The sequence below is a fragment of the Theropithecus gelada genome, chromosome 14 (assembly GCF_003255815.1).
Source record: "Theropithecus gelada isolate Dixy chromosome 14, Tgel_1.0, whole genome shotgun sequence".
NCBI lineage: Eukaryota > Metazoa > Chordata > Mammalia > Primates > Cercopithecidae > Theropithecus > Theropithecus gelada.
This window is the reverse complement of record NC_037682.1, coordinates 115,003,484-115,022,339: the sequence shown is the minus strand read 5'-3', so window position 1 is coordinate 115,022,339 and position 18,856 is coordinate 115,003,484. Positions and strand designations below refer to the sequence as shown.

At 46.4% G+C, this 18,856-nt stretch overlaps 1 protein-coding gene across 5 annotated transcripts in view; it reads right to left on the bottom strand.

The window, feature by feature from the left end:
- Positions 1–18,856, bottom strand: part of LOC112606835 (GRAM domain-containing protein 1B) — a 277,260-nt gene that overhangs the window by 53,848 nt on the left and 204,556 nt on the right. The window contains exon 1 of one of the 5 annotated variants that reach the window (XM_025357755.1): positions 14,447–14,713. The exons of the other annotated variants lie outside the window; for them this stretch is intronic. The gene's annotated coding sequence lies outside the window, so the exon portion shown is untranslated. Of the gene's footprint in view, positions 1–14,446; positions 14,714–18,856 lie in introns of those variants that run through there. 5 annotated transcript variants of the gene reach the window in all.

Sequence of the window (18,856 nt, the reverse complement as noted above, 5' to 3'; positions counted from 1 at the left end):
TGCTAACTGGCTTCAAGCAAGAGGTAGGCAACACATTCTAATATGGAGGAAACTGACTCCAACTATCCAAAACCACATGAATCTCACATGAAATGATCCAAGCATGAGAACTCCTCACCGCCCAGCAGCCCCACTTCAGCCCCCCCTCCACATACCATGCAAAGATCTACATACCTAAAATGCTGCCCTCAACACATCAGCCAATAAACAACTTACACCGTCTCTCTGCTCTTAAGGCTGTTGATCATCTGTGCAGTTCTTGGAAACTTCTCCCTGATGACACGCACCTCTCTTCTACTCCTCTGCCTGTCTCGACTCTTGCCCCCCAGCCTGATTTTAATCCTTCCCTAAAGGTGAGTCTGTCACTTCCCTGGCCGTCTCCAGGTTTCTCTAACTCCAACCAGGCAGAGACTCCTCTACCTGCTTCCGGCCCTGGTCACAGTCGCTAGCCTAACCCAACAACCAGCTGCCAGGCGGAGGCTTCCTCCAGATGATGTCTCGTGAGTGCCTCACACTGAATACAGAGCTGGACATCTTTCCTTCCAGATCTCCTCCCATGACCGCCCATTCTTGATGGCAATTTCACTACCAGGTTTCTCAGGCCACAGAGCCCTCGCTTCCATCTCACTCCATAAAAAATAAGTCACTGAATTCCACTAATTCTATTTCTACAAAGCTTTCTACCTCATCCTTCCCTTCCTTCCCCAGGGCCCCAGTTCAGGTTCAAGGAATTCCGCCCAACTTCTTCCAATAAAGAGCCGGTTAAGTGGTCTTCTCTGCCTCCTTTTCTTCTTCCTACTCACTCAAAGCTGTGTCATTAATCTTTCTAAATACAAGCCCAACACCTTACTATGCTCTACTAGCTCCCACATTAAAGTCCAAAATCCTCAAAATGGAATCTAAAGTTCTCTGCTAAAAGTAAATGACACCTCTATGCTTTTTCTCTCCTTATATGCTCTTAAAGGGCTGGCATATTCTACACTTACACACTTTCCCCCAATTCCCTTAATATACATGCTTTTCTCCTGCCTCCAAACTCCCATACGACTCACTACTTGAGCCTAAAGAGCCCTTGCCCTCCTCATCTTGCTGCTGGAGTCCTGCTCATTCTGTTTGCTGTTGTTGTTGTTGTTGTTGTTGTTGTTTTTTTCCTCCTGTTTCTTCAAGACCCATCTCAAATCCCACTTGCTCCAAAAAGCTTTTCCACACCTCTCCCACGGAGCTGACCAAAGCATTGAACGCACATAGCCTGGTATGAAGGACCTACAAACTCCTGGAGGCACAGCCCTCTGCACGCCCCACACGGCCCAGTAGGGCTGTGTCAGTGGCATGTGTTCCACTGAGCTGAATCCCACCCTAGTGACAGTCTTCACCCCCTTGGCTTTACCAATCCCGAATATCAAGATGGCTTGCAAATCTGTACCTTCAACCTGCTAATATTCATCAAAATAGCTAAACATTATTGAGTGTTCATGAGCTCCTGGTGTAGCACCAAGTACTTATTAAATATTACTTCATTTAATCCCCCAACCAACCATGAAGTTGCAACAAATAGTATTGTTAGTCCCATTTTTCAGGTGATAAATTTGGATTCTTGACAGATTAAGTAATGCACCCAAAGTCACACAGATGGATGGGAGGCAGGGCAAGATTTCAAACACAGGCCTATCTGATTGTCAAGCTCATTCTCAGAAGCAGGCATGCAGTCGTGTTTGTTTGCTGGGTGGATAGAAAGATAGACAGATGGAAAGACAGTGGGTAGCTGGGTGAGTACAAAGAAAGAAGGAATCAACTTCCTGCCTCCAGGCTTCAATCCATTCTCTCTTTTCCTGTCAAAGTGAACTTTCTAAAAAGAGGATCTGGCATTTTTTTCATCCTTTTTGATGACCCCTATAATTTCCCACCCTCTGTGGAATAAAACCTGAACTCTAGACTATATGTTCCTCAATTATCTCACTCAGCCTACCTCTGAAAACCCCAACACTGGCTACCTTTCCAACACACCTCTGCCTCAGCCATCGGGGTCTATCTGTGCCTCTGCCTCAGCCATCAGGGTCTATCTGCACCTCTGTGTCAGCCATCAGGATCTATCTGTGCCTCTGTGTCAGCCATCAGGGTCTATCTGCGCCTCTGTGTCAGCCATCGGGGTCTATCTGCGCCTCTGTGTCAGCCATCGGGGTCTATCTGCGCCTCTGTGTCAGCCATCGGGGTCTATCTGTGCCTCTGTGTCAGCCATCGGGGTCTATCTGCGCCTCTGTGTCAGCCATCGGGGTCGATCTGCACCTCTGTGTCAGCCATCGGGGTCTATCTGTGCCTCTGCCTCAGTCATCGGGGTCTATCTGTGCCTCACCCTCAGCCATCGGGGTCTATCTGCGCCTCTGCGTCAGCCATCGGGGTCTATCTGTGCCTCTGCCTCAGTCATCGGGGTCTATCTGTGCCTCTGCCTCAGTCATCGGGGTCTATCTGTGCCTCACCCTCAGCCATCAGGGTCTATCTGTGCCTCTGCCTCAGTCATGGGGGTCTGTCTGCAGATCCTTTTACCATGCACACTCACTCTTCCATGTCTCCATGTCTTAGCAATCTCTTTCTCTCTCTCTCTCTCTCTCTCTCTCTCTCTCTCTCTCTCTCTCTCTTTCCCTCTGTCCCTCCAATCACCTGATGGACATCTACACTTCCAGACTAAGCCCACATATACCCCTTACGTGTCCCCACCCGGTGCTCCACCTCCACTCTGATCCTTCTCTATAAAAGAAGAAATGTTTGCAGTTCTAGTTCTAAGTCAGCAAAGTCAGCACTAAACTTGCTAGAGTCCCGAAACTCCTACAAGGTAACCCATTATCCCATAGATTTGGATGTCCTGCTGAGCAAATAAAACCAATTCCTGAGTATCTTCTAACATATAACATATATAACATAAAGTTTCAAACAAACTTTATAATGTGCCATTCATCTGACCCTGCCACCGTTATTCATAACAGGATTTCAAAATCTTGGGATTTAAGAGCTAAAAATAAAAAAGACCTTACATTTGCTGTAGGGATGGAATGAAGGCTGGTGTTAGATGGGCTATGGGACTAAGACTCCCTCCCAGAGTTTAGGGTTAGTATATTCAACCCTCAACTTCACATGTAAGAAACCTGAGTCTAGGGGGTTAAGTGCCTGGACAAGGTGATATGACTTTGGATCTGGCTCTTCAGTTCCACAAATATTTCCTGGCATAATATGAGGCATTCAAGTTCATTTTTGTGAATAAGAAAGGATCTGTGTGCTTGGGACATTACTAGTCAGGAAGAGCTGGGGGCCTATTCTTCTCGTGTTAATATAATCAGTAAGTGGGATGACAGAAGAGACTAAAGGAAAAAGAGAAATGCTGCCTTGAGGATGTGGCACTTGTGCTAGATTCAGAAAATGTGTTGGAGCTAGCCAGGTGAAAGGTATGGGGTTCAAGGAGGGCATGGTAGGAGAGAAGAGAATGTGGGGGGGGTGGCAGACAGCACGAACAAGGGTGAAAAGGCATAAAACAGCATGGGATATATGGAACACTGACAGAAACCATGTGTCACCAAGTCTAACATGCTTCAGCTGATGTTTTAGAGATTCCTGTAATCATCAGCTCTCACTCATAATAGGTCCTCTAAGACCCCCACCAGCCACCTTTAAGCCATGGCAGGGGCCCCAGAGGTCATTCATTTATTCCCCCATTTCCCCTATTTTTAAAAATCTCCAACACAGGCTATTGCTGTCCTCCCCTGGTTACCTTACTAGCAAACAGTACTCCCTGAAGTCTGACCACAGTATTTCATGCTACCTACGGTTCGATCCTACCTCCTATAGTTAGGTCCAGCTGATGTCCTTGAGAAAAGGGAAGTAGAGAAAGAAGACGAGGACTCTTCAGGCTTTCTTCAGTGACCCTCTGCAGCATCCCTGCCCCCATCCCCACCCCCCGTGCCCATCTCAGACACAGTGGCCGCTACACCACTTTGCTTGGCTTTCTTCCTCGTCCTTATCCCCGGTGTGGTCCTGCAGGCACAAGGCAGACCTTGTCAGCAAGCCAGCTCCCTGATCAGCTAACCGTGCATTTTGCAGAATCCTGAGAAGAGCAGAATAGTTAGTTGGCGTTCCGGGGTGCCTCACTTGAGTTAACTTGTTTGCCTTCAGAGAAAATCATTTCTGCCCCAGATATTGCAAAATATATACCTGTCTCTCTGTCCCCCGGTGCCTCCACCTGTTTGGACTGCAGCTGCTCCTTCCTACTTCCCTCTGCAGTGCACGCCCTGGCTGCCCCAGCCCTGGAGCGTTCCCAATCAGACTCTCAGCCCCGCTTCCCACACCTGAACACTGCAATGAAGTGCTGACTTCATTGTTTCTTCTAAGCCCAGCCGTACAGTGACCTGGATGATCAAATGTATGGCTGTAATCATCTCAGTGCCAGGAGCACTGGTAATGAGAGATACAAACACCTATCTCATAGGACTATTGTGTTAAATGAAATAACCTAAGTAAACTATTTAGCAAGTGCTTGGTACACTCCATAAATATTTTTGAGCTGCTGCTATCATTAAGAAGGCTCTTGGCTGGACGCTGTGGCTCACACCTGTAATCCCAGAACTTTAGGAGGCCGAGGCGGGTGGATCACTTGGGATCAGGAGTTTGAGACCAGCCTGACCAACAGGGTGAAACCCCATCTCTACTGAAAATACCAAAATTAGCTGAGCATGGTGGTGCACACCTGTAATCCCAGCTACTCAGGAGGCTGAGGCAAGAGAATCACTTGAACCCAGGAGGTGGAGGTTTCAGGGAGCCGAGATTGTGCTACTGCACTGTAGCCTGGGGGACAGAGCAAGACTCCATCTCAAAAACAAACAAACAAACAAACAAACAAACACACACAAGACTCTTGTTCCTCTCTGTAAAATGTGGAGTAAATATCCTCATCCCCTTTCCTCAGAGGCTTTGACGCTCCCAAGCACCACTTCTCATAGTAGGAACCAGGAACACAAAGGGTGCTTCCTTAACATGCAGAATCCCAGCCTTAACCTGACACCACGCCCCACTCCCCCAGTAAATGAAACTTTCCAGTGGATGGCCTTAGGAATCTGCATTTCAAAATAAGTATCACAGTTCATTCTGAAGCACTTTGAAGGTTGAGAACCACTACACTCCCAAGAAACTATCTCTTAAGTATCAAGGAGTGAGTGACGTATCTGCCCAGGCGACAGAGACCTGTTTACAACTCTGGGTATAACAGCTGTGCAGTGTCCACCAGGTAGGTGGACCTGCTGGAATAGTAAAAGCATCTGAGCTTGTCATAGGAATTGCTAATGTGAAAGAATCTGATGTGGAGATGATGAGGTGTGGGCAGAACCTGATGGGACATCACCTTTTGGTGTAGGAGCCTAACGATTACCATTGGCACCAAGGACCACAGCCATATCACAAGCATCTCCTCTGTCCCTGCCATTTGTAGCATGGGGTAAAGGCTGATGACTAGTCCCTAATTCCTAAGAGAAGGCTACCCTGTTACCTAGTTACACATGTCCTATCCCCATGCTGATTCCAAAGTTTCATTAATAATCCTTCTCAGTTCTTCATAATGCCATCACAAATATCCATATGAATTAGCCAGCTCCCCTTTGAATTTTCCCATAGCACATGCTCAAGTGGCTGAGAGAGAAGAGCCACGGGTGTATCTGTATAACATTTGCATGAAATTTACATGCTGCCTGCAAATGCCTCCATTTGTAGGTCTGCCCCGCTAAACCAGTTCCAAATTCAGAGTCTACAAGGACTCCATGAAGATGGTTATTCTTTCTGTATTATTGCTAGTCACTTGCTAGAGTCTACATTCTGTGCCCATGTCATGGCAGGTGGCAAGGGCAGACCCAACCAGAACCTTGTAAAGGGGAGTGAATAGCCCAAATCACAAATACCAGCAGGGCCTCCAATTCCCCTTGGATCCTCCTCCTTAGATAGCAAACTACCAGGTCACTAGGCTTGCTTCAGTCCTTGTCATAAATCCCTGAAGTTCCTGGTCTCAGTTCCTTTTACTCATGAAAATAAACCCACAGTCCCAAGTTCCCAGAAGATTTGACTGGTTCAGAGAAAGAGTTGAAAGGGCCTTTCAGGTCCAACCCTCTCACTGCTGTGAATACAAAAGGTCCAAGGAGATGACACAACTGTCCACCAAGGAGTTAACAGACAGCAGGATGGTTCTTCCCCTTCACAGCTCAGACTCAGGCACCTAACAGTGCCAATCTCAGTGCCTCCCCTTCCCCACCTACACGCTTTTCAGGATGCTGGATGGGGCTGGGGTTCAAAAGGATAAGACCTGCACTGTTCTAAGAGGAGCTCCCTGTGACCCTGCATGGAACCTGCTCTCTGTGTGCCTATCACTGGCATCTAAACCTGGTGATAAATGCCACCGGGTCCAGTTCCCTTTCTAGGGGAGAAAATCAAGCTATGATTACCTGTTTGAAAGAAGGGACCAGAACAGCTTTGAGAAGAGATGCTTTTTTTCCCCTACAGCGTAGAAGTTCTCCTCCCAAACTTACACTAAAGCAGAGTCTCAGCCTGGTCCAGGTGTGCCACACTTTGGCCTAGATTTAGCAGCCGGTTGCATTTCAGTAAGGGACAGAAAGGGAAAGGGCTCCCAAGCTAACGCCTTTCTTCCCTGTCACAGTTCCTACAAATGCCATCTGCAGATTTGACACAGAATGGGCCTTCCCTACCTGCTGCAAAGGCAACATTTGGACAGAAATGAACCTCTTGTCCCCTCTCCTCCGTTTGGGTAACTTGTGGAAATTCCTGGAGGCCTTTCCCAATCGGGCTCTTGGGTGAAATATACAAGGTGTTCAGGGACAGGGTTTGTCCAAAATTTGGACCAAAGGTGGAACTGGACTGTTGCCAGGTCCAGACCACCGGTAGAGACACCTTACAAATGGAAGGCTGACAATTCTCCACGCTCATGAACCAGCCACTGTGGGCCATCCAAACATTCACTCAGCGTCCACACGACCCATCCCCCTACCTCCTTCAGCACTCTGTCCCTCATGTGCCCTATCTCTGTAAATACTGAGTAGATAATTCAGGGCACTTCTTATGGGCAACAAGCCCCACTTACTGATTCCTCCTTCCTTGTCTTGTATAAATATTTAAGTTAAAAAAAAACACAAAACCCAAAACTTAAAAAAAATTTTTACGAAGAAATTTAAAGGTGGGAGAGCCCATCCAAAACATTTGCAGCCAGCTGACTAATTTAATACCTAGACATAGTCTCATCAGGGATCTCCTCAACCCTGGAAGGAATTACTGGGTGCAAGGGAAAGTCTGAGCAGTGACTTTGGTTGTTGATGAATTTATTAATTGACTAATTAACATAAGGGCAAAGTCCATGGAAAGTTTTTGGCGAAGTAGAGAAAAGTAGAACTTCAGTTACCCTTCTACTGGCGTTCTCAGTCCAGAGAGGCGATAGGAAGAGCTGGACCTGGGCAAAGGTTGTTTGCCTTCCCTGCTCAGGCCGAGGAGAAGAGGTCCTTCATCACCATGGCTGGAGTCTCCATCATCCCACGCCCCCCTGCTGCCTGGCTTTCCTACAGCTTCTGTTCAGTCCAGAGTTTGGAATTCAATCCAGGAACAGGCATGACAAACACTATTTTTCATTTCCATGGAGACAAGGCCCTGCAATAGAACCAGGACTCCATGCCTGAAATGACAAAACAGGCTGACCCAGTTTTCCCCCTTCCTACAAAAACAAAATAAGTTTGTTTGGGTCCTGCCACAGCCAAGGAGAAAAATGCAAGAGTTCCTGTTATCTCTACGGATATTTCAAAAAGGAACAAATTAGAACTATCTTTGAAAACACTGATAATGCTACAGAACCAGCGTCAGAAATCAAACATAAATCACTTTACCCAAAGGGCTCATCGTCTGCAGTAAATCTGCTTCCGCCTCCGAAGCAGCTGGGGAGAAGGTTCATATCCCCTAAGAGAAGGACTTAATGACCAACTATCCAACTTCTTATAGACTCCAACTATTTCCTCAACTCGTCGTGCACCGTTTCCTCCCTCATTTTATTCCAGCCTCCCTGGACCTTTCTCTTTCTTGAACAAACCCGGTTCCCCTAGGATATTGGCACTTGTTAGTCCCACCGCCTGGAACTCTCACTCTAAACTTTTGAATGCTGGTTCCTTTTCAGCCTTCAGATCAAAGCTCAAATGTCACCTCTTCAGAGTAGACTTTCTTGAAGGACCACTCCATATAAATAAAGTGGCCTTCCTAACCCCAGGCAATCATTACCACGTGGCCCTGTTTCCCTTCACTGCCCTTGCAGGAGCGGAAATTGTCTTGTTTTGTTGTTGCTGTTTCATTGCTTACCACCAGGCTGAGCACTCCATGGGGGCTGGGGCCATGTCTGTGTGTGCTTCCCCAGTACCTCCAGCAAAATGACTGGCACACATTGGGGTTGCCGATTTATAGCCCTTGAATTTTTAAAAATGGGATCTTCTTAAAGCCGTTCATTCCATCGTTCAGCCACTCTGATAGACATGTCTTTCTAAAGCTGGCCCTAAATCTGGTTTTTTTAAAAAGGCCAGCCTTTTAGTCCTTTTTCTGGCTCTTGGGTCCATGAAAACTAAAATATGACATCACTTCCAGACTCTCTGCTAGCCTTGTCACTGTCTAGACATCAGGGTACCCGATTTTAAAATCCTGAGCTGACTGGTGCCCTTGAGAAAATCACTTTTTCTTTCTATGCACCTGTGTTTTTTGTCTGTTGCATGATCACAACCTATTTTCCTGGAGTGAGAATCCTTTAAATAATAAACCTAATTAGACCATGCATCCCAAAAGTAAAGAGCTTCCTATAATTGCTCATGGAGTGAAACAGGATTAGCAGTGGAATGTGAATTCCCAGTTAAGAAACTGAATCCTGTTCCTAAATTCAGTCCTTTCCACGTGGCAAAGACACGGGATGAGAGTACAGATTGTCGCTAGGCACATATTCAGCTAGCTCCTACATCCACAGGACTGGGACAATAAAGACTTAAGATGAAGCAGAAGATACTGAGATCAAACATAAGAACTTACTGCTGTTGTACAATTTCCTTTTCCTGAGATTGTTCACAACAGAACAAATGCCTAACATTTAGGGGACAGTCCCGCTGGGTTCGCAGGCTGAGCATTGGCTGAGCTGATCTACAATAGTCTGTAGTTTGGAAGGAGCCCATAGTGGTCATGTAATCCATCCTCCCACTGGATGCAGGGCTCCCTCTGCAATGGCCATTGGACCACCGGGCCTCTGCTTCAGATTTCTACCGACAGAGCTCCCACTGGCCAGCTGCTTACGTGTCGGGGCAGCTCTAATGGCACTCTTATGTGCCACAGTCCTCATTCCTCCAAGACTCTCAGTGATCACTATCTGTCCAAATCTCTGATTTTCATAGTCTTTAGAAATTAACCTAACCTTGCTGATTCAATGTCATTAAGCAAGAATCGTTGGAGCACCTCTAACTTTGTATTACGTATTCATCCTGAGGGCCCAACAGGACAGCAACAGTGTTATGGTTGTTTGTGCCCACACGATATTAAATGTGATATTGGGCACACAGTAAGAACTTAATACTTTTAAACTTGCCTCTATGGCCAGTTGCAGTGGCTCATGCCTGTAATCCCAGCACTTTGGGAAGCTGAGGTGGGAGGATTGCTTGAGGCCAGGACTTTGAGGTCAGCCTGGGCAACATAGCAAGACCTCATCTCTACAAAAAAAAAGAAAAATTAGCCAGGTGTGGTGGCAGATGCCTGTAGTCCCAGCTATTCAGAGTTTGGGGCAGGAAGATCACCTGAGCCCAGGAATTCAAGGCTGCAGTGAGCTATGGTCACACCACTACACTTCAGCCTAGTCAACAGAGTGAGACCCTTTCTCAAAATAAAATAAAATATGAAATTACATTAATAAAATAAAAGTATATAATAAACTTGCCTCTAACAATATCAGTCAACTCTTTAAGTACAACCCCACCCAAAGTATTTCAGAAGCCTCAACGTTCAAGGGAATGGAACCTTGTGAAAGCAGAAAGGCGCTAAACTCTCCCAGGAAGCCCCTTCCTCAAAAGAGATTTCCAATCCACTGGGAGGCCAAGACCACTGGAACAAGGCGAGGAGTTCAACTGAATAGAACTTTCAGCTTCTCCTGTGTTTGCTCATCAAGGGCCCCTCCCCCATCCTCAGCAAGAGAAATGCTGCTACTAAAACCTGCAGGATCCATCCATCCACCCATCAAACAGTTGGTGAGGGCCACGTTCTATGCCCATGCCAGGTAAAAGTCTAGGCATTTGGGGATATTGTCTCTGACTCTAAGAAATCCACAATCATCATGGGAGAGCCAGACATGTAATGAACCAACACCGTGCAGTATCTCCCATCACCACTCGTCAAGGGAGACAGGCCAGGAAACTGAGGAACAGCCCCCAGGAGTTAGGTGGCCTTCCTGACTCAGACCTTCTTCATGTCTGATCTGGGGACAAGCCACGCCTTTCTGAGTTTCCGCTTTTATTATGCAAGAACGAGAGTGGATGCTGCCTAACCCACACAAGGACATGGAGGAGGATGATAAAGAATATATAAAGAATACACTGTGAAGTACTGAGAGCAGTCACATCTCTGAGACAGAAGGACTCAGATCTAAATTAGGCAAAGCATCCAGAAACAAAATCCAGGCAGTCTGGGCCCACAGTTAACTCAGCATCACCAGCCTTTCCTCTGGCCAGGGCCACATCACCTCAGCGCCAGAGACTGCTATGGTATTGTCAGGTCCATGTTCCTCCAGAGGCAGTGGGACCAAGGCTGTGCAGGCCGGGGAGAAGCTGTGACATGCCACATGCCCTGCCCCTCATATCGCTCATCCCCTGACCTCACTGGCCTCCCAGAATGGCTAATCTCTCTGCCTGACCGCTGGGATTCAAACTTGGTTCTGATTTATTTTTCTGCTATAATTCAAACCGAAGCATACCGAAGAATGACTACATGTTAAAGTCAGAAATTTTAGAAGAGAGAAAACTGTAAGAGGTCAGTCCCACTGCTAGCTTCAAGCAGATGCCCGTCAACCAAGAGAGGATTTAGTCTAATTTAAAATACATTCAGGGTACGAAATCCCAGGGCTTTTCCCTTGCCACCCTTCTCACTGTCTCCTGCTATCATCAGGAAGTTATTTATGATTTTAAAAAGAAAAAGCCCAGCCTGGGCAATATAGAAAGAGCTGGTCTCTACTATACTTTTAAGAAAATTTTAAAAAATGTTCTTAAAATTAGCCAGGTGTGGTGGCTCATGCCTGTAATCCCAGCTACTTGGGAGGCTGAGGTGGGAGGACTGCTCGAGCCCTGGAGACAGAGGTTGCAGTGAGCCGACATCATGCCACTGCACTCCAGTGTGGGTGACAGAGTGAGGCCTTGCCTCAAAAAAAAAAAAAAAAAAAGAAAGAAAGAAAAGAAAGAAAAAGAAAAAGAAAAAACCCTCTGTTATATTGCGCTTAATGCCATTTTCTTTTATCCCAGCTATCCTAGACTGCAGGTCAGTTCATCAGTTATAACCCCTCCTCTGTTCCTATCCTCCTTTCTTTGGGTGAAACAATTCTACTTCCTCAAACCTATTCTCTGAAGTTAAAAATCACTTCTCCTACAACATCCCCACCCAATCTTTAGCTCTCAAGGAACAGTCGCTAATTGATGTATAACTCATTGTACCTTGGGACAATTCTGATAGTTTTTATTTTAAGCTCAAACTGTTTCCTGGGGCTTCCTACCAGAGGTCCTATCCTACTCCCTTGTGAGCCGCAGAACAAATCTAATTTCTCCTCCACGTGACATTTTCACGTGGCTCTCATGCCTTCTCTGGACCTACTGGACTCTCACATTAACATGGCTCCCTTAGCCAGCAATTGGATTCCTTCTCCTCTGAATGGAGTCCGGGTGAGCTCAACTTTCTTAACTATGAAGCCCAGACATCGTTGTAATACTGCAGAGAAGTGGTCTGAGCAGCTCAGAATAGAGCAGAATCATCACTTCACCTGCTTTGGAAGTCACAACGCAAACATATATTTTCAGTCATTTTCTGAATCAAAAGAATCAAGAAATTACTCACTGTTCCTTTATGAGTCTCTGGGTATAGCGCTTCAACTTTATCCTGTAGGCTAAGTAGGGTGCATATCCCTCCAAGAAGCAAACACCCCCCACCACTTCCGCCAACGAGACAAATCCAAGTTTCGGCAGAAGGATGAACAATTTTACCCCAACTCCGGTTACACTATAATTCTGAGTTTTTTATAAGTATCTCTAGGCCAGATGCAAAACCACAGACCTTAGGAGTCTCTTATCTGGACACAGGAATGGTGTTTGCATTTTTAACTGGCTGAAAAACATCTGGAGAATATTTTGTGACATGTGAAACTGATAGGAAATCCACATTTCAGAGTCCATAAATAAAGTTTTATTGGGAACACAGCCATGCTCGTTTGTTCATAAATTGTCCACGACTGCTTCCACTGTGCAAAGCAGAATTGAGTAGCTGAGACAGCCCGGCCCACAAGGCCCCCAGTATTGACTATCTGGGTCTGTACCAAAACAGTCTGCTGGCCTCTGGTCTAAACAGAAAAGACCTTGAGAAGGTCAAGGGGAGGCTGCCTGCATCCCAACCACTGGGGGAAAGGGCTGCATGGTTTTTCTTGTCCGCAGAGGAAATCTGTAGGGCCAGAAAACAGAGAAGCGGGGAGGGGGTGTGGGAGGTGTTTAGTTTTAGGCTTTTTAAAAAATTATTATTAAACAGAGGCAGGGACTTGCTATGTTGCCCAGGCTGGTCTTGAACTCCTAGGCTCAAGCGATCCTCCCACCTCAGCTCCCAAAGTGCTGGGATTATAGGCATAAGCCAGCACACCCAACCAGGAGTGTTTCTTCTAGGTGATGACAGCTTTTATTCCTTCATTCTTTCCACAAGTGCTTGTTTTGCAGTTGCTTAAATGCCTACAGAGGTAACCGGACTAGCTGATTCTCTACTCCCCACCCACCCCCAATTCTCAGGGGGCACTACCTTTTAATCATGGCCTTGACGTTATCAATCTCCTGCTACAAGTAGCTCCCAAAAACATCCCTTTCCCTTACCCTTCTTCCAAGGCCAGCTTTTTTCATCTTGGTCCCAAACTTCTCTAACCTGCCGAGCGCTATCCAAGGCAAAGGCTAGAAATACGACCACTATTCAAGGTCAGCTGCGGAGGGAGGAAAGGCAGGAGGTAGAGGAGCGAGGGGGTCTCCCCAGAGCAGAGTGTGTGAGCAAGTGTCAGAGAAGAGGCAAAGATGGCTTTCTCTAGCCCTGCCTGAGCTCTTGGCGGAGGCCCCAGGGAGAGAGCAAGCTCCAAGTCCTCCCCCAGCCCTCCACTTCCTAAATCAAGCAAATAACTAACAATGCGAGGAGGTGTGGGGGAGTAAGACCCAGCCACTGGGTAGCTATTTTCTCAAAATACATAGCAAATCTCTGTGCCAAATGCTGGCTAAGCCAAAGAATAAACAAATCCCTTTATTTCTCTGAGATGAGAGCTATCAACTTCCTCTCTCATCCTCTCCTTCTGCTAGTCAGATCCATCTGTCCTATGGCCCTCTCCCTGTGGGATAAGCAGTGTCTGTCCATATCTTCCTGACCACAGCTCTGGCCAGCTCCTACCCCCGCCTGAGGCACTGCGGAGGGAAGCCAGCAGGTGGGGAACAGGAGCACATGGCCTGTCCACACCTCCCCCAGAAACTCCCGGCCAGTTCTCCATGACGTATCGTGCCACTAATTCATTCCTCTGCCCTCCTTTCTCCAAGTTAGAGGGCCCTGAATAAGTCTTGCTGGACAAGGAGACCATCATCACCCTCAACCCAGCCTTTCCCTCCAGCCCACCCCAGGGCCACCCCTCCATGATCCAGAGCTCAGCTCAAGCAGTGCTACTATAGAGGAGAAGAGAAAAGGCTAGGGAGGGTAAAGAAGGTGGCATCTCTGCAGCATGATGTCACACTGGCTGCTTTCGGATCCCCAGAACAGAAAACAGAAGCAAACAACATGGACTCCGGATTTACTCTGCCTTGAAAGGTTTGTGTTCTTGGCAGCTCTGAGCAGCCTGCGTCAGATGGGAAAAGCACACAACCAGAAAGACAGGTCTTCACCAAAGCCCCCAGGGCCCATCCGGACCCCAGGACAGAGCCATCCCTTCCCAAAAAATCCCAGGAGGAAACAAATATAGACACACACACACACACACACACACACACACATCACAAGCGTCAGCACGAGTTAGCACTAACCTGGAAGCCATTAGGTAGGAACAGTAGCAGAGTGCAGTGCAGAGAGGAACTCATTCATTCATGCATTGGGCAGTGGGGGGTGGGGGCGGGGAGCGGGGGCCCTGAGGAGGCTGGAGGGCACTCACCTCCATGACCATCCCAAAGCCCTGTTTCTAACGGGGGAGGGGACTCGGGCCAGGACTCTCAGAAGCTGGGGGCGCTTCTTTGCTCTGCTGTTTCACACCGCTGTGGAATTTTAAGCATGACTCCCCTTTATTTCCCTCTCCCCCACCTCCCTCTGCGGCTGCTATTTGGTGTGGTCGTGCCGCCTTACAGAAGTCCCTCTCTCTCTCTCTCCCTGGCTCCCTTTCTCTCTCTCCTCCGACTCCCTCACAGACAGCTGTTCTGAGCTCAGGCACGCACGCGCACAGGCGCACAGACACACTCAGACACGCACCCCTCTTGCGCGCAGACACGCACACGCGCACACACGCACACGCGTCGCCTGCCGGTTTACATAATGCAACTCTTTGGTGCAGTCAGCTTGCCGGCGCTCAATTATTCATGCCAGCGTGGAGGACAGAGCGGCTGGGGCTGCGGGGGGGGGGTATTTCCTTTTCATCCTCAATGCCACAAAATACAAGACCATGTTCCTGGGAGACTCTGCTCCCTTCACTGCCACCAATTATTTCCCAGGTGCTGCCCACTAGGGTGACCTATATCAAGGAGGTGACACTAAATAAGAACACAGGTGCCTGACTCTAAAGAGAGTCATGCATCCTTCAAAGGATGAGGGCTGCTCTCATGGCCTGAGCCCTGGGAGAGGAGGAAGAGAGGAGACCAGCACTGAGACCACAATCCACAAGAAAAGATGGCCGAGGGCCTCTTCAGTGTAGCAGCTCCCAGACTTCCAGGATGCTCGCCTCTCCGGCAGGTCGGGCTGTCACAGACGGCAAGAGTAACACTCAGGGAAAGCACTTACATTGGTGACAAAGCAGAGTCGCCTGAGTCTTCTAATTCTAAGCTGCACCTTTCTTAAAAGTGGTTTTTTTTTTCTTCTCTGTCCATTCACTGAAATGCAGTATTAGTACTCAGACAGCCCCCAGAGGAATGTTCTGGCAGTGCGAGGTATTCTATTCAGCAACAATATTAATAATATTTTGAAAGTCATTCATGATTTACAAGCATTTTGCCCACATTCAATCATTTCATTCCCACCACAATCCCCTAAATACTGACCTGTTTAGTGGATCTGGAAGCTGAGTCCTGGAAAAGTGAAGGTCCCATGTAAGAAAGAGGCAAAGCTGGGAATCCAGATCACCTGCCTCTAGACCCATGGCAATTAACTAATTGTCTCACACCCCAACTATTTGAGAACCACTGTCATCTCTTGAGGGATGTAGCACAAAACCGACACTAACAATGAAGATGGTTAGCTCAGTGCTTCGGAAACTTTAATCCCCTAAGAATCTTCTTCACCCATAGATTCTGAAAGAGCAGGTCTAGGGGACCACCCAAAAGTCAGCCTTTCTAACAAACCCCCAGGCGACGCCCACATTGCTATTCCAGGACCACCCTGAACAGCAAATGTTTGGCTTATGCATTCTCATGCTTTGAATCTTCCAAAAAGACAGTTTTGTCTGTCCACCGCAGCTGCACAGGAAAACATGCTGAAGGTGAATAGTAATTATAATCCATTGATGTCACCTGCATCCTGCTCAAACTCATGCTGACAGCTAATATTTCTTGGGCATCTGTTGGCAAAATGTCTCATTCTGGGAGGGCCAGCCCCTGCAGGCTCATCATGAAAAGCCTTTCTAGGATTGCTTCTGTCTGCAGCCCGTTGATAGAACAGCAGCCTCACAGTATCTGGGAAGCAGACAGGTCTGGGTTGTCTGTCCCTACCTCCGTTACCGAGAGGAATCCCAGTTCCAAGGAAAGGTATATTGGCAGTGCCCCAATTTCAGCCATCCCTCCTTGTCTGGCTCAAGTCCGACCTCTTCTGAAATGCCTATCTATCTGGCTCTTCTCTGTTAATCCACAGAAAGATCTTGGACTAGAGTCAGATCTGGAACCAAAGTTGAGGTGCACTGCCTGCTGGTCACCCACCTACTCTCATCTCAGACTCAGTTTCTTCATGTGAAAATGCTAATACTACATATTTCCGCCTTTGTACTGTTGAACAGATGATGAAGTCAAGAAAAGAATGTGAAAGCACCCAAGAATAGTTGGATACCTCCGCTGCCACTGCCCTTATAGTATACATTGAGAACTTAATTGCAAATTATGTTGTCCTCTGTTGGTTTTACATCCTGAGAAGATTGTAGGCTATTTTTTCTTTCATGTCCCTCCAGTATGTAGGAGTACTGAGTACACACATATTCAGTAAATATCTTTGGGTTGGGCATGGTGGCTCATGCCTGTAATCTCAGCAGTTTGGGAGGCTGAGGCGGGTGGATCACTTGAGCTCAGGAATTTTAGACCAGCCTGCCCAACGTGGTGAAACCCCATGTCTACTAAAAATACAAACATTAGCCAGGCATGGTGGCACGCACCTGTAATCCCAGCTACTCGGGAGGCTGAGGCAGGAGGAGCTCTTGAACCCAGGAGGCAGAGGCTGCAGTGAGCCAAGATCACACCACTGCACTCCAGCCTGGGTGACAGAGCAAGATTCTGCATTAAAAAAAAAAAAAAAAGTTGCACCAAATGTCCTTTCCTCCATTAAGGCATAAACACAGGGATTGGTGGAATCAAGTGGCCAGAGTCCTAGTCCTAGCTTCCCCACTCACTCACTATGTAACTTTGAACAAGCTGTGCCAATTTTGGGGGGACTTTCCTTCTTCTACTACAAAATGTACAGCTATATGTAGGCTTACATTGTTAGTATTTTCATGGTTTATATTAAATGCAATGGGTTAAAACCATATGTCAAGGACCAGACAAATATGACTTCAAATGTTAGTCCTATTAATTACTTCTTCTGTACCCTTTGAAAAGTTAGCTTCACTAAGTTTCCGATCTTTCAATCTTTAGTCACAAAAATAACAATCTTAATGGAAAGCGTGAGGATTAAATGACGTAAATACATGCAACCTGCTTCTCGCTGCATCTAACACATAGTATGTATCTGTCCAGTAAACTGAAGCTACTATAATCAATACTGGTCAAAAGCAATAGCTACTGTTGAAAAACACAGTGAAAAGTGGTGAGAAAGATATTCAGAAGCCTTGAGTTTGGATACAAGAAAGATCTCAGTTCCTTAAGATGCATGAAGTATGTGCGTGCTATTTCTTCAGTCACCAAGATGTTATCTGCCTGCTCCTCCCAAAATGGACATCATTAAATAATAGAAAAGTAACAAAACAAGCAAATCAGGGAATCTGGACTGTGTCTACTGTTACAGAATACAAGCCTTTCATGCTGAGAAGCTCTTCACTTGAGCTACAATAAAACCAAAACTATCCTGATGATAGCAAAAGAGTACTATCTATGTGCAGTGCAATTTGCTAAACCCCCGACAAGATTTCATTGAATTATATCAACAGTATATGAAGTGGATAATACTTATTATTCCCATTTCTCAGACGACAAAACTAAGAGGTAGAAAGTTTAATAACTTGCCTACAGTACATGGTTATTAAGTAGCAGAGCCTGTATCTGAAACCCAATGTGCCTCACCCAAGTCCTACTCTGAACCATTACATTGAGTGTGAAAAGAAGGGGCTACTGACATGCCATTAGGAAGGCATGGGCCTTTTTTCCCTAACCATGTTCATAATTTCACACAGAGGCACTCATACTTTTTGCCCTTGTCCTTCTTGAAAGGACAGCACAAACTCTGGGGTGACCAGCTGATCTAAGAGCAGGTACATGCTGCAATTCTAACAAAGCCAACAGGACTTCCACAGATGGAACTTATGCCTCCAGACTCAATCTCCACACTTTCACAGCTATTTGGTGCCTAAATTCCTAAGCTGCTTTTCTGTAAATGAATTTAGGAAATTGAGGTAAAAGTGGGTGCCTTTCTCTGAATTAAAACTTTCCCTCGCAGATACAGAAAACTGACACTATATTCTATTTCTTAAAGGAAAAGAGGTTTCTGAGAGTCCTGTGCAGTGTCAAAAGCACTTTCCAGAGACCACCCTAGAGGAATCAGGGCTAAAAAAGAGAAGAAGTTAAGATACACCTGCAAATCCAACTGAACCAATCCATTCAACCCAGATCTGATCAATCACATTTTATATAAAGAGGGTCAGTGTCTACACAGTATTTTATACACTTCCTGTGTTTGATAATTTTTGTTGACATGCATGGGAAATGTTGACAATAAAGGCTAAGATCTTACATCTCTGAATCCTACCTGCATACTAATAAAATTAAATTTAAAAACTTCTTACAGAATAGCATTCTAAACAGTTTACATAAATCTGAATTTGTTGAATCATGAAGAATGACAGGCAAAGGTGAACCTCATTGTTTTAAAACTATCATCCAAATCACAAGGGCTTTTCTGAAGCACAGTCATTTAGGAGATTTCTGAAGTGTGTGGGATACAA